This window comes from Poecilia reticulata, chromosome 17 (assembly GCF_904066995.2).
Source record: "Poecilia reticulata chromosome 17, P_reticulata-male-v2, whole genome shotgun sequence".
Classification (NCBI taxonomy): Eukaryota; Metazoa; Chordata; class Actinopteri; order Cyprinodontiformes; family Poeciliidae; genus Poecilia; species Poecilia reticulata.
The window spans coordinates 19,130,492-19,142,639 of record NC_088846.1 but is presented as its reverse complement, the minus strand read 5'-3'; the positions used below and the strand labels follow the sequence as shown (position 1 = coordinate 19,142,639).

The 12,148-nt window shown below is 38.0% G+C and overlaps 1 long non-coding RNA gene across 1 annotated transcript; it reads right to left on the bottom strand.

Annotated features, from left to right (window-relative positions):
• Positions 1-1,392: 1,392 nt before the first annotated feature.
• Positions 1,393-11,039, bottom strand: LOC103479719 (uncharacterized). Its single transcript, XR_535970.3, has 3 exons — positions 7,149-11,039; positions 6,456-6,579; positions 1,393-6,181 (listed from the first exon to the last, which is right to left on the bottom strand). It is a non-coding gene; the product is annotated as an uncharacterized LOC103479719 (long non-coding RNA).
• Between the last annotated feature and the right edge of the window lie 1,109 nt (positions 11,040-12,148).

The following is a 12,148-nucleotide window of genomic DNA, read 5'->3' as shown; positions in this document are numbered from 1 at the left end:
AGTAATCGTCTTGCCTTCGTGAATGTTGCTTCAAATAGTCCTTTTTAGTTAGTTAAAAAGATCTATTGGTTCAATGTTACTATTGATATTATATACAATAACTGTTATAGTTTTAACAGAGAGACGAAGGTAAGCAAATTTAATTCCAACATTGACCACATGGTGGCAATATTACCTACAGTTTCGGTCAAGGCAGTTCATGAAACTGTTTGAGCTTCACACCTAATATTTATTTGTATGTTTTAAATAATGTTCCTGTACATTTTTTCCAACTCCACTTTCATCCCCGTGGATCCTTCCCTGTGCTCCTTCTCGATATTCTTTCTTTTTTTTTTTTTTTTTTAATGATTTCTTCATTGCACTAAAATAATCCAGTTGGATGATTTTGTTAAGTGTTAGAACTATGAACTGGAACAAAACTAAGGTCACTTTTCTCATTTAATGTTAATAAATACTTGGCTCTAAACTGCATCACATGAGCCATGTTAGTGTGTTCCGTACATGTTTGTCTTTATGAGCATTTCTTCACACGTCATACAGGTCTGTGCTGCAGGACTTGATTTTTTTATGATTCAATGTCACAGTGCATATTAGAATCTCTCGACTGTAGTGTGATGGCAATTGTTAAACAGAAGTTTCATAACTAACCAGAGAACATGAAGAGCTGCTCTGAAATAATGTGTTAAAGTTAATAATTTCTTGGTTTGTAGCCGACAAATGATTCACTTTCTGCTCCTTTTTTGACAAGTGTTTCCATCGCTGCAGTGGCGATGTGAGGTGACTCCTTGGAGAAGAAATGCTGCAGCTGTGAAGTGAGTAGTGTCACACAGAAGGAGTGAAGCTTTATTTTCAGCATTCCTGTGGAATCTGTGGAAATGGTAATACTGGAAAGTGAAGAGTGATTTTACTGGCACCTTGTTTCTGTCACGTATTTTACCTTCATCCCCCATTTTAACATAGCTTTTATCGGATAGTTGCCAAACCTGATGAAGCACAGAAAGGGAGTGAGAATGTGCTGTAGATAACCTCCCCACATCAGTCAGTAAGGTGGAGACAGGGTTAAAGATGACTCCTGGGGGTTGGGCGTTGACGTTAAGGTTGAGTTATCTGAAAGACCGAATCATCTCCTGCTTTTTTGTGGGATCAGAGCATTGTGTGTCCTCATCAAATAATCTCCCACTATCACCATTTGCCACCAATTATACTCAGTCAATGAATAAGTTAAGTACAGGTCATAGATGGCAATGAGTAACATGAATTGTGAAACATCCATAGAAAATTGCTCACATTTCCTTGCATTATTATAACTAATACAGTTACTCAAATCTGTTGCTCAAAACTTGGAAAAAGTCATATTAACCTCAGTAGAGCCAAATTCTGAATATCTTTTGATGAGAAATCTGATCAGGCTTTTATTCATGTGCTATATGCTAATGAAGGATGTAAAATCGGAGCAACATTTTGTGAGAAATGTGTACTTTACTGTCTTGCAGGGCAGAAAATAAACTCCTTTTAAGGGAAAAAATGTCACTGCGCTGCCAAGAATCATGATAAACTATCTTTGATTACAGATTCTGATGCACTACATTCACTCAGGATCTTGCACATTTCAAGCTTCATCAGAATAAATACGTCCAATCGAAGGAAACACAGAAGCAGGTTTGCTGAGAGAAATCTGCTAATTAACAGGCAGGTGCGCTGACAAAAAACACCTTTCCTTGCTAAATCAAACCTACTGTGTTGGTCTATTTGAAATAATATACAATTTTTCGAACTTCTGACTAGGTAAAAATGGTATCAAGTGGGATTTACCAAACAGAGATTTGGTAGTTTTTTTGTATCTGGCATAAAATATGCCAGAATTTCTGAAAAAAATCACTTTGAGTGATGGAATAACGAATCTTGATCTCCTGAAGAACTTCTGACGATCAATTTGTGACCTTAACCTCAAGTGTACTTGAGTTGCAGGAGGATAATTACCCAAAACACACCAATGTGACCACATTCTGAATGCCTTAAAAATAATAATCAAATTTAGGTTTTGGAGTGACTTAGTCAAAATCTGGACTTCATTTGGATTGAGATAAGGTGGCATGGCATTAAATAGGCTATTTATGCTTGAGAACTTTCCGATATAGTTGAATTAAACAAATTCTGCAAATAAGATTTCCTCCATAGTGATCTAAAAAGCTCATTACAAATGATTCCAAAAAGTTGATGAAAGCTGTCGGGCGAACATTTATTGGGTTTTGGGGGAATTACTTTCTTAATTAAGGTTTTATTAAGGTAGTTTTATTTTCCTGGTGTTATAATTCAATTAATGATTTAAAACATTTAAATGAGACAAAATCAAAAAGGAACAAATCTGCTAGTGGAGCCAGAAAATTATTAAGAGTACAATGAAATTCTCTTGAATGTTTTAGCGGGCCACATCTGATTTTATGAAAACAAACTGATTCAAACCCTGTCCCATGAAATGATCATTTTCCAGTGTTTCTGTAAAATCAGTCTAAACCAGGTCAGCTCCAGACTCCCAACTGTTTATTTTGGCGAGATAAATATAATTAGAAGAAAGCTGAAAACAGCCTGGTGCCAAGTTACAAACCAATCAAGTTCAGTTGCGAGAGCCAAATAATGTGATGAACACTCTCAGAGAAAATGACTGTGGAGCAACAAAAAGAGCATTGTCCATGTTGTTGGAGACAAACTTCAAAACAAGAGGCGAAACACAATGCTCTGACCTCTGAGGTTAAACACACAAAGGAAGGAGGCTTTAAACTGGTCCTGATTGTCACATGGCTTAAATTCCACCTTAAAAAAAGACATGTGAAGAAGAGTCACTGTCATGTAAAGGAGATGAGCCCATTTGTACGTTTAAAACCCACGCTGCACCTCTGCTGTGGGCACATGCACTGTGCCAGATGAAGGTCCAGATGAAGGTCCACATACAGAGCGAGGATTCATGTTTCTAATTAGACTGAGCCAGCTGTTGTGTTTGAATTTAATGATAGATGCTAATTTCTGTAGCCTCCAAAGCCTCTTCATCTTCATGCTTCAGTTGCAAACTCGCTCTGAGAATTTTCTTTGTAAAAGCTTCATTATGGTCTGTTAAATTGAAAGAGATAAAGGGATTTTCCTTTTGCACTGCCGGTGACACAGAGCAATACTTTACTGCCTCATAAAATTATTTGGGACATTTTGTTAATGATCCTCGCACACAGAGGGGAACATCATCAGGATAAGCACCCAACCATGTCAGCTATTGTGATTGGTACCTATGCTAACAGTAGGTTATGTGTATTTAAACAACCTTGGTTTGATTGCCCTTGCAGCATTATTCTGTTGATGAATGTCCAGTTATGGAGCTGATCTAAGTTATTTGATGTTTATTCAATGATTAGCCAGGGGTGTGGAAACCATCACATATCCACAACTCATAAAATGGGATGTGAGAGGAGCAACATGCGTGGATGGGTAGAGACAACATTCTTGTGGCAGAGCCAAATCTCCACGATGGCCCCCTCCCATCTTGTATAATCAAACGTTTCGATTATACAAGATGAGAGGATTTAAAGTGTTTGCGTGTCCAGTTACTCGATCTACTAAGAGCGTTGTCCAGATTTTTGAAAATACACCCTTCAACTGCAGTGCAGTAAAAAAAATTAACGTAAAATGTGCACATTTTTATAAAAATAAACTTAAATACGTGTATTTTTAGTTACTTTTAAAGGCGCTCAGCACCACTGACCTAATTTTCAAGCTTCTCTATCTCTTTTTGTTTTGAGAGCTTAGTAATCCAGTGATTGAACTGACTGCAGTTGCTTCAGAGCTGCTTTGTTTGGGCTGTTGAACAATGAGTTACAATGGCAAAGGCTTGGAGGAATATAAGGGTAAGAATTTCCATTTTTGACCTCAGACACCAGGAACTTGAGCTTGTAATGGTTAATAAACAATAAAAACATGAAGGAGAAAGTATGCCACTATATTGAGCCATTGGGGGCAAAATTTAATTTTGCTTTCAATTTTTAAATATTTGTTCTGCATCCAGAGGGAAATTAAAGGTGATATGAGGCAAAACTGGCACCGACCCATTCACATGCAAGGAAAAGTGACGAAGGATTGGCCACATTACATTTGACAAATTCCTGGGTAAAGATAATAATGGACTGACCAAGACAATACCGGACTAATAAAGAGCTTGTCTAAAAACGGAATCCCAGAAAGCATTTCTTTGAAAAGAAGAATTTGCATTCTTGGAGCTGAATAATTCATGGCATCATTTTTGGGAATATGTAGCCAACCACACATACAGGCTGTGTAGAAAAATCTTGCACCTTTAATTTTTTAATTATAGGACCTGAAAATAGAAGATATGATCATTTGAGATGTGCTTACTGACCCAAATGCGCAGTCCTTTAATTTAATTGTTGCTTATGTCATTGTGATAGATATTTTAATACATTCGTTTTCTAGTTTCGCAATCAAGGCCGCAGTTTATTTCCAGGACTTTTGAAAGACAAAGCCGTTCTCTAACACAAATTGAAATCCCCTTATTAAAATTGCAACATATTTCTGGTTTACTTGCATCTTATTATGAAACTTGCAGCATTTCCAACTTTGATGGTTGAACTGCTGGCATCATATTGAAACACACACACAGAGACACACACGCACACACACGCGCGCACCCTGAATAATTATGTAATGCTGCAGGGAGGGACTGTGTTGAATCCTGGCCACCACATTCACACGGAAACTGTGCTGCCCGAAAGAAACTTGCAGATCCTCACGAACAAGAACTAAGCAGGAAATAACAATACTGACAGTTTAAATAAAAATCCAGATGCATACACAAAGCAAAACGTTCATTCAAGGTGAAGTAAAATGTCACATCCTATTTCTTTTGTTGTATTACTGTATCTTCACTCCGTGATAAGAAAAGTAAGTTCTAGTAGGACTGTAAATGTCAGAAAAGGTTTGAGTTAATTTAGCAGAAACTGAAAAACATTGAAAAAAATATGTTTTAATCAGAACTGCAATTATATCCACACAGAGTTGCAAAATCAGATTTCTCATACAGTTGGCTGTAGCAGTGACAAGTCTGAATCTTTAAGACTGATCAGTCACAGCATCTGAAATGCATATTATCATCTAAGACGAGGCAAGAAACTCACTTTACCCTCACTGTAAACTGCACAAAACACTCATGTAAAAAACATCAAATTTTCACAGAATTTTTAGCAATGTGTAACGTAAACCCTGGACAAAAATACTAATTAACATGTATTTATTGCCCTGCCCTCTACCGTTCATTTTCTGCAACATGTACCCAAGCCTTTGTGTCAGCATGCAGATTACACATTGATCCACCAATCTGATAACTGACCGGGAGACCAAATTCCCTTCAGGGAGCAGATGTGCTTCACCGACATCACATTCCAACATGTCCTACTGTTGTAGCCCTCCCAGAATATTCATTTCTGTCATTTTCCCCCTATTTGTTTCTAATATACAAAAAGCAAAACAATAATAAAAAAACCAAAAAACTTTGTATTTATAGGTAATGGAAAGAAACTGGCTGGGAAAAAGTAAGTGACATATGGAGCTCTCTGTCTAATCTGAGAGAGTTTGAGCTTTTTTGGAAAAAATAATTGGGAATGATTTCAGCCGCTAGGTGTGCAAAGCTTTCAGAGAAATAAACTGATATATTTTGCAGCTACATGTGGTTCACAAGGGTGAAAATACATGAATGTCACACTTTAAAAAAAATATTTCTTTAAAAAAAGTATAATTTTCTTCTCATTTCACAATCAGGCACTATTTTGTGTCGTTCTTCCACATAAAATCCCAGAATCTCCACTGAGGTTTGCAGTTTAGCAAAAATTAAAAAAAACCCTTTAAAATAGAATAAGTAGTTGTGTCAATTTAGGTATGTTTTGTGCATAAAAGAGACACAAAAAAAACAACATGGGGAGAAATATTTTATTTGCTACTTTTCTGTCTACCTCTCAGACCAGCTTTTTTTTTATCACATTATACACATAGCATTCTCTAGAAATGGCTCAGTTTATTTTTTCTGTATTGCAACACAGCACAATAGAACAGAAGCGCTCATCTTCAGTTTACAGCAGGTGAGTGATACAGATGTCCTGGTATCACTCGGCGGCTCTTTCCAGCACACCTGAAAAACCAAACAACAGGACAGGTGCATCCAATATGCACAAATGAAATATCAGCACAATGAACTACTGGGCCAAAAGGACAGAGATGAGTTGATTCCACTTCCTGCCTTGTTTGATCTGCAAACATGTCAGAGGAGAGCATCTCTTGCTTTCCTGGCTGCACATCAGCCAGAGCATACCAAGCCAATCTATTGTACAAGGCCTCTGTGAAATGGAGGAACCATCTGCTAAATTAATGACTAGGGAAATGAAGGAATGTTTTGATTAACTCACCTCAATAAAGGCGTCCCGCCCCTGCAGGGAGCCCAATGATTATAGGCATGTTCCTGTCAAGATACTGAATTTTATCAATGAAGGTGAGACTCCGAGTCAAAATCTTCACATGGATTGACTCCATCTAAGAAAGAAAAAAAAAATTGTCAATGGGCTCTTTTAGCAAAGTCAGTTGTGATCTGGATATTTTCTTGGACTTCATGAGCTACATAAAAAAAAAAACCTAACAGATAAAACACCAGTGGTGCAAAGCCTGCAAAGATCACTGCTTTACTCATCATTTTCCTGGAACCAAGAATGCTGCACAAATCCCTGAATTGACTTTATTTATCTGCCCGATTCACTACATGAGTTACTGCAGACGTCAGCACATGCTTTCATCCTACGAAAGTCTTTGATAAAAGAAGGCCTGCCTTTGCTGCACACAACGACAGACCTCAATTATTCACAGTTATTAGTAAATCACCATCAGTCAGCAAGTAAGGCAGTCGTAAATGCTACAACACGACCCTTCCACATAACCAGATTAGACTGACAGCATTATCCCCAAATTCCACCCAGTCCTAAATGTAATTTATCAGAAAAAGCATGAGTCTGAAAAATTGGATTCACTCGTTGCTTGTTAACACCAAGCAAATGTGTTGTTTCTAGAATAAGACCATGCACGACGGCCCTGCCAGCTACTGCACCCACCATCTGCGCTATCCACGTAGCACCAGGCTCCGAGGGCACTGTCTTTGCCAGTCATAAGCAGGTTCAAGTTAATGCAAGGATTCAAATGAGCTCCACTGGCCAATCCCAGTTTTACCGTCTCCCTGAAAAATAATCACATCCATTAAACTTCCCCACATTTTGTCAAGGTAAATACACAAATGTTATTGTTTCTTAGGGGGTTTTGCACGCCAGGCCAACACAAAGTAGCAAATATTTTTGAATTGAAATGAAAGGATGCATGTTGTTGTAATCGGAATAGTGCGGTGTACATTTGTGTTAAGCCCTACCCTGTCATTTGGTGCACATCTCTTCCATCTTTATTTATCTAGACTGAAACTTTTGTCATTCATCTTTATTAAGGAATAATTCCTTTGTCAGATGTTCCTGCTGAAGAACCATTCCTACTGCACTGTGCTGCCACCACCGTGTTTCACTGAGGCCATGATGTTCTCACGCTGACATGCCATTTTAATTTTCATCCAAATGTAGAATACATGTAGGCCATAACTCTAGATTTTGATCACATCCGCCCTTAACCTCACCCTTTTGTGTGCATCTTCTGTGTTTAAATTCTGTTCTTCCCCAGAGAAGCTTCACATTTTAATCTTGCACAGGGAAACTTAGAAAATGTTTAACCAGCAGACCTTATGTGACATTTGCGTGATGTCAAAGTACACAGAGGCACTAAATTTGGTTGTACCTGCAACCGGACACTGTGTGTAACACTGACCTGCCCTCATCCAGCCCAATTAGAAAAAACTCTACCTGATCAGGAAAAGTCAAGGCATTTGCATTTCAGAACCTTTAAATGCCCTTTATTTCTCATGCTCTGTTCAGTACTTTTCCAGTTTAGCTCAAGGCTGAGATGCATCTTATTATTATTATTATTATTATTATTATTATTATTATTATTATTATTATTATTATTATTATTATTATTATTATTCAAACCAAACTAAACTGTTGTTATTAATCGTTAATCTTGGAGATTAGAATTAAAAGGGAAAAAAAAGAGTTTAATACACAACTAATGATTTTACCGGGGTGTTCTTTTGAGTTAATAGCAAGGAAATCATTACTGATATAAATTTGTTATAAAAGTATTACTGATTTCACTTTAACAAATAGGTAACTTTATGTTATTAAAGGTAAAGTTTAAACAGTAAGGATTTCTTGGTTAATGTCGAGTTGTCATAACAAAAACATTTTGAATAATGTCAACTTTGTATTAAAAGTGTCATAATTTACCGAATGACGCTTTATGACCACAGTCATAAATATTCATGAAGGCTTATTCATGTTCATGACAGGTGTTATGTCATGTTTATGAAAGTGTCATGACAGTCTTATTCACCCCCCTTCAAATAAAGTGTTACCAAAACCTTGACTGCACTAATAGGTAGGATACTTTAATTGGAAAAGTACTGCAGTGATTCAGAGCAGCTGGCAGCAAGTTAAATAACACAAAGTTACTGAGTGAGCAGCTTCTCACTCCTTAAGCAACCATCTCACTTTAGCAGACAATGCCAGGATTTAGTGGGCTTGAATTGTGAAAGAGTTGTTCAGAGACCACGAGACACTGCTTTCACACACTGACTGTCCACAATAGAGTCCAGAACCTAAATCCCATTGAGAATGTGTAGGCTGTGTTAAAGAACATCTCATGGTCTGATTCTCCTATCACCAAAACAGAACCTTTTGTGAAAACTGTACGCAATTCTGGGTGTGCATAGATGCTGAGGAGTTGCCCCCTTTATTAGCTTTTTATCAAGCCCACCAGGCTTTTCAATGAAGGCAGAGAAGATTGACCACTGTTAGAAGATGCAAAAGCGTAGCAGTCATCATTTATTTCTCGCACTCCGTGAAATTTTATTGAATGTTACTTTTATCTGTCCCAGAATCAACAAACTTCAAATATATTCTATAAACATTTTCAATCATTCTTGACTCCAAAAACGCATCTTGACAATCTCAGTTCATGCTTAAAGTCTTGTCAAATATCTTTTTTTTCTGTCCTTATAGCTCACATTCTATTTTTAAGCATACGTCGTGCCATGCTGACTGCATTGAGGCCAACATCAGTCACTTACCGCTGCAAAGAAAATATGACCTTTTGAATGCATGACAAGGAAACCAGACTCCTGCTCTGCCTTTCTGTGCAAAAGAACCTATGGGGTAAAGGGCCGTGCCACTTCATGTCTTCCTTCCTGAGAAAAGAATGAGAAACCTTTTAAAGCATCACCGTTACCTTTGTCGACACAGCATCTCATGTCTACTTTTCCTTTTCCTACCAACAGCCTCTAACTTGAGTATTTTCTTGCATATCTCTGAATTGTGCTCTGCTTTATCTCGTCCTCCTATTTTTAGATAAACTGGCATTTATAAGTCTGCCTGAAAATGCTTTAGTTTTGTGATAGCATAAAATTGAGTAGGTTTATGTTTTGCTATTTTATTGTCAATTGTAGTTTGGGTGGCTGGTTGGCTGGCTGCCTGCCCAGGATGTCGCACCTCTTGGGGCGTCACAAGCACTCAAAAAAAAGTGCCCCCTGATTAGGTTTTCTGTTGTCTAACTTGGAAACAGGTGACACCTGTGTTATATAGTCTCCCTAATATCTGCTGAGATTAAGAGGGTGACTAAGTTTCCTGTGTAACACACACTCATAGCTCATATTTGACTTGCCACCAAGAATATCTCTCTTTTTCTAAACCATATCATCGTCTGGATGGCTGTATAGTATTTTGCGCGTGTGCTTTCTCCTGCTATATTGTTGTGGTTCTGCTGTTGGTTCTGAATCCTACTTTAACTTCCTGATTATTATTTTATTATGTAACAGAAAACTAACAGCACATATCAACCTGAAAAAACTATCCACACAGTTGCCGCATGGTGGTAACAGCATCATGGGGGGGAGTGTTATTCTTCAACATAAATGGTTGTTTATATCAGTGTCACGTGTTTGCAGCACAAATGAAACCTGTCTTAAAATGAATACAAATGCAGTGGAATCAATATGGGAGCGAGAACGAGGACAGGTTCATGTGAAAGGCACCGTGTGACAGTTAATGGTAGGAGGGGCAGATGGGACACGGACAAAGTCTCCACTGCATATGGTCTCATTGTTTTATTGGCATCCTGGGCAGCCAGCGAGGACGCAGGATGCTCTTCGCAAACAGTTGTTTTCTGGCCAAGAAAGAAAATAGAAGAGCTATTCTGTCTGTCACCACTTTGAAGCAACAATGGATTTGGCCTTTGCTGACAAAATTATGGCAAGTTAATAAGAATGTGACTCTCGAAGAGGAAACCTGATCGTCTGCTTCAGTGTTTAAATTGTATCGAGTCTCTGTCTGCCTCTACAAAAACCTTAATTTTCACATATTTGTTTGCTATTCCACTATTTTTTATTTGCTTTTAATCAAAGTTTTAAACAAATATGGTTTAGTAGTACTGCGTGGTTATTGATACAAACCACAACGAACAATGACAGAAACAACTTTTTCTGGTTAAGCTTTGCACAAACTTTTCCCAGCTAATCGATTGGTCAGAAGGGTGGCTTTCATCTGACTTGGTGAGAACCTCTCTCTGGTTAAGGGAAGAATTTCAGAGCTTATTAAAACCGACTTTGATCTTTTTGCCAGTAGGAGCACCTCATCTTGTCCTCACCCTGCACCCATCCATAATTTTCATACCCTGCCAATTTCAGATAATAGAAATACGATTCGCGAGTCTAAATCAACTCTTGCAGATGCACAAAATATTTCGAACGTGATATAGCTGTAGATTGGGAATATTTTAAGCCATTAAACAACGCAGAAGTGGACAAATGAGAAATGAATAATCAAAGTGAATGCTTTCTGTCGAGCAATGCAAAATGATACTTACAATTTTAATGACGTGCCTTCCACGTGCTTGAAACGGATGAAAAATATGTTAGAATAACATGATGAGAAATCTATGTGTCACACTACATAGTGGTGTTGATTATATCCACTTGCTGCTGGTAATTCAGAGTCCAGGTCAGGAGTTTGTGCAATCCGAGGCCAGAGAGCTCAGTATTGCTTTCAGGTGTTCTGTTCAGAAAAAGCCAAGCTACTGACTTCGTGTGTGTGTGCAGTTTTCCTTAAATAAGGCTCCTGATCACATATTATCTAGCTATCACTTATTTCCCATCACATTTTTCGCAGAACTGTTAATGGTCTGTTACCACCCATGATGACATCAAGTACTCTTGTAAAAGACAGCGCTTGCATTCAGTCACAGATCGTTCACCAGAACCGCTGACGATTTAGTTCTGTCACGAGAGTGGATGGTATTCAAGCTGGTCATTAAATTTGAAAAAAGAAACATATAAAAATTGCGGTATTTCTTTCCTCTTATGAAATGTAAAAAGCAGAGAGGAGGAGCTGAAGGATCCAGGCTGTCGAAATTCTAAGAAAAGTGCCACTTCCTTTAAAACAGGCAGCGTCAATACAAAACCGTAAGGGCCCAGTCACAGTATTAGCGTGAATTCCTAGAAAACTGCCTCCTGGAACGTGTACTGCAGGAAGTGACGTGATCACGAATCACACGGCATGCCTATAATAAAAACAACCGGAGCTATCATCCCACTTTTCCCTGTTATTTATTTGTTTATTTATTAATGCCTTTATTGCAGGTCAATTGGCTTCGGCTTCATGTTCCGACACAGGTGAATTCAAAGAACACAAGAGATATGCGAAGGTGAAAGCAGAGCAATAAAGATAGGTCAAACAATTGACAAGCAGCTTTAGCAAACAGCAGCCTCAAACAATGGAAGGAAAGTCATTTAAACCTGTGGAAAGTAGAGAGTAGAAGAATATTATGTGGTATACTGAAGGTATCTCCAAACTTAGATTAATTCAAGGTGGGCCTAAAGTTCAACTTTTATTCATTTAGTGCAGAGGTCCCCAAACTTTTTCCTATGAGGGCCACATAACTTTTCTGGGGGGCCGGAGTCAGTTTG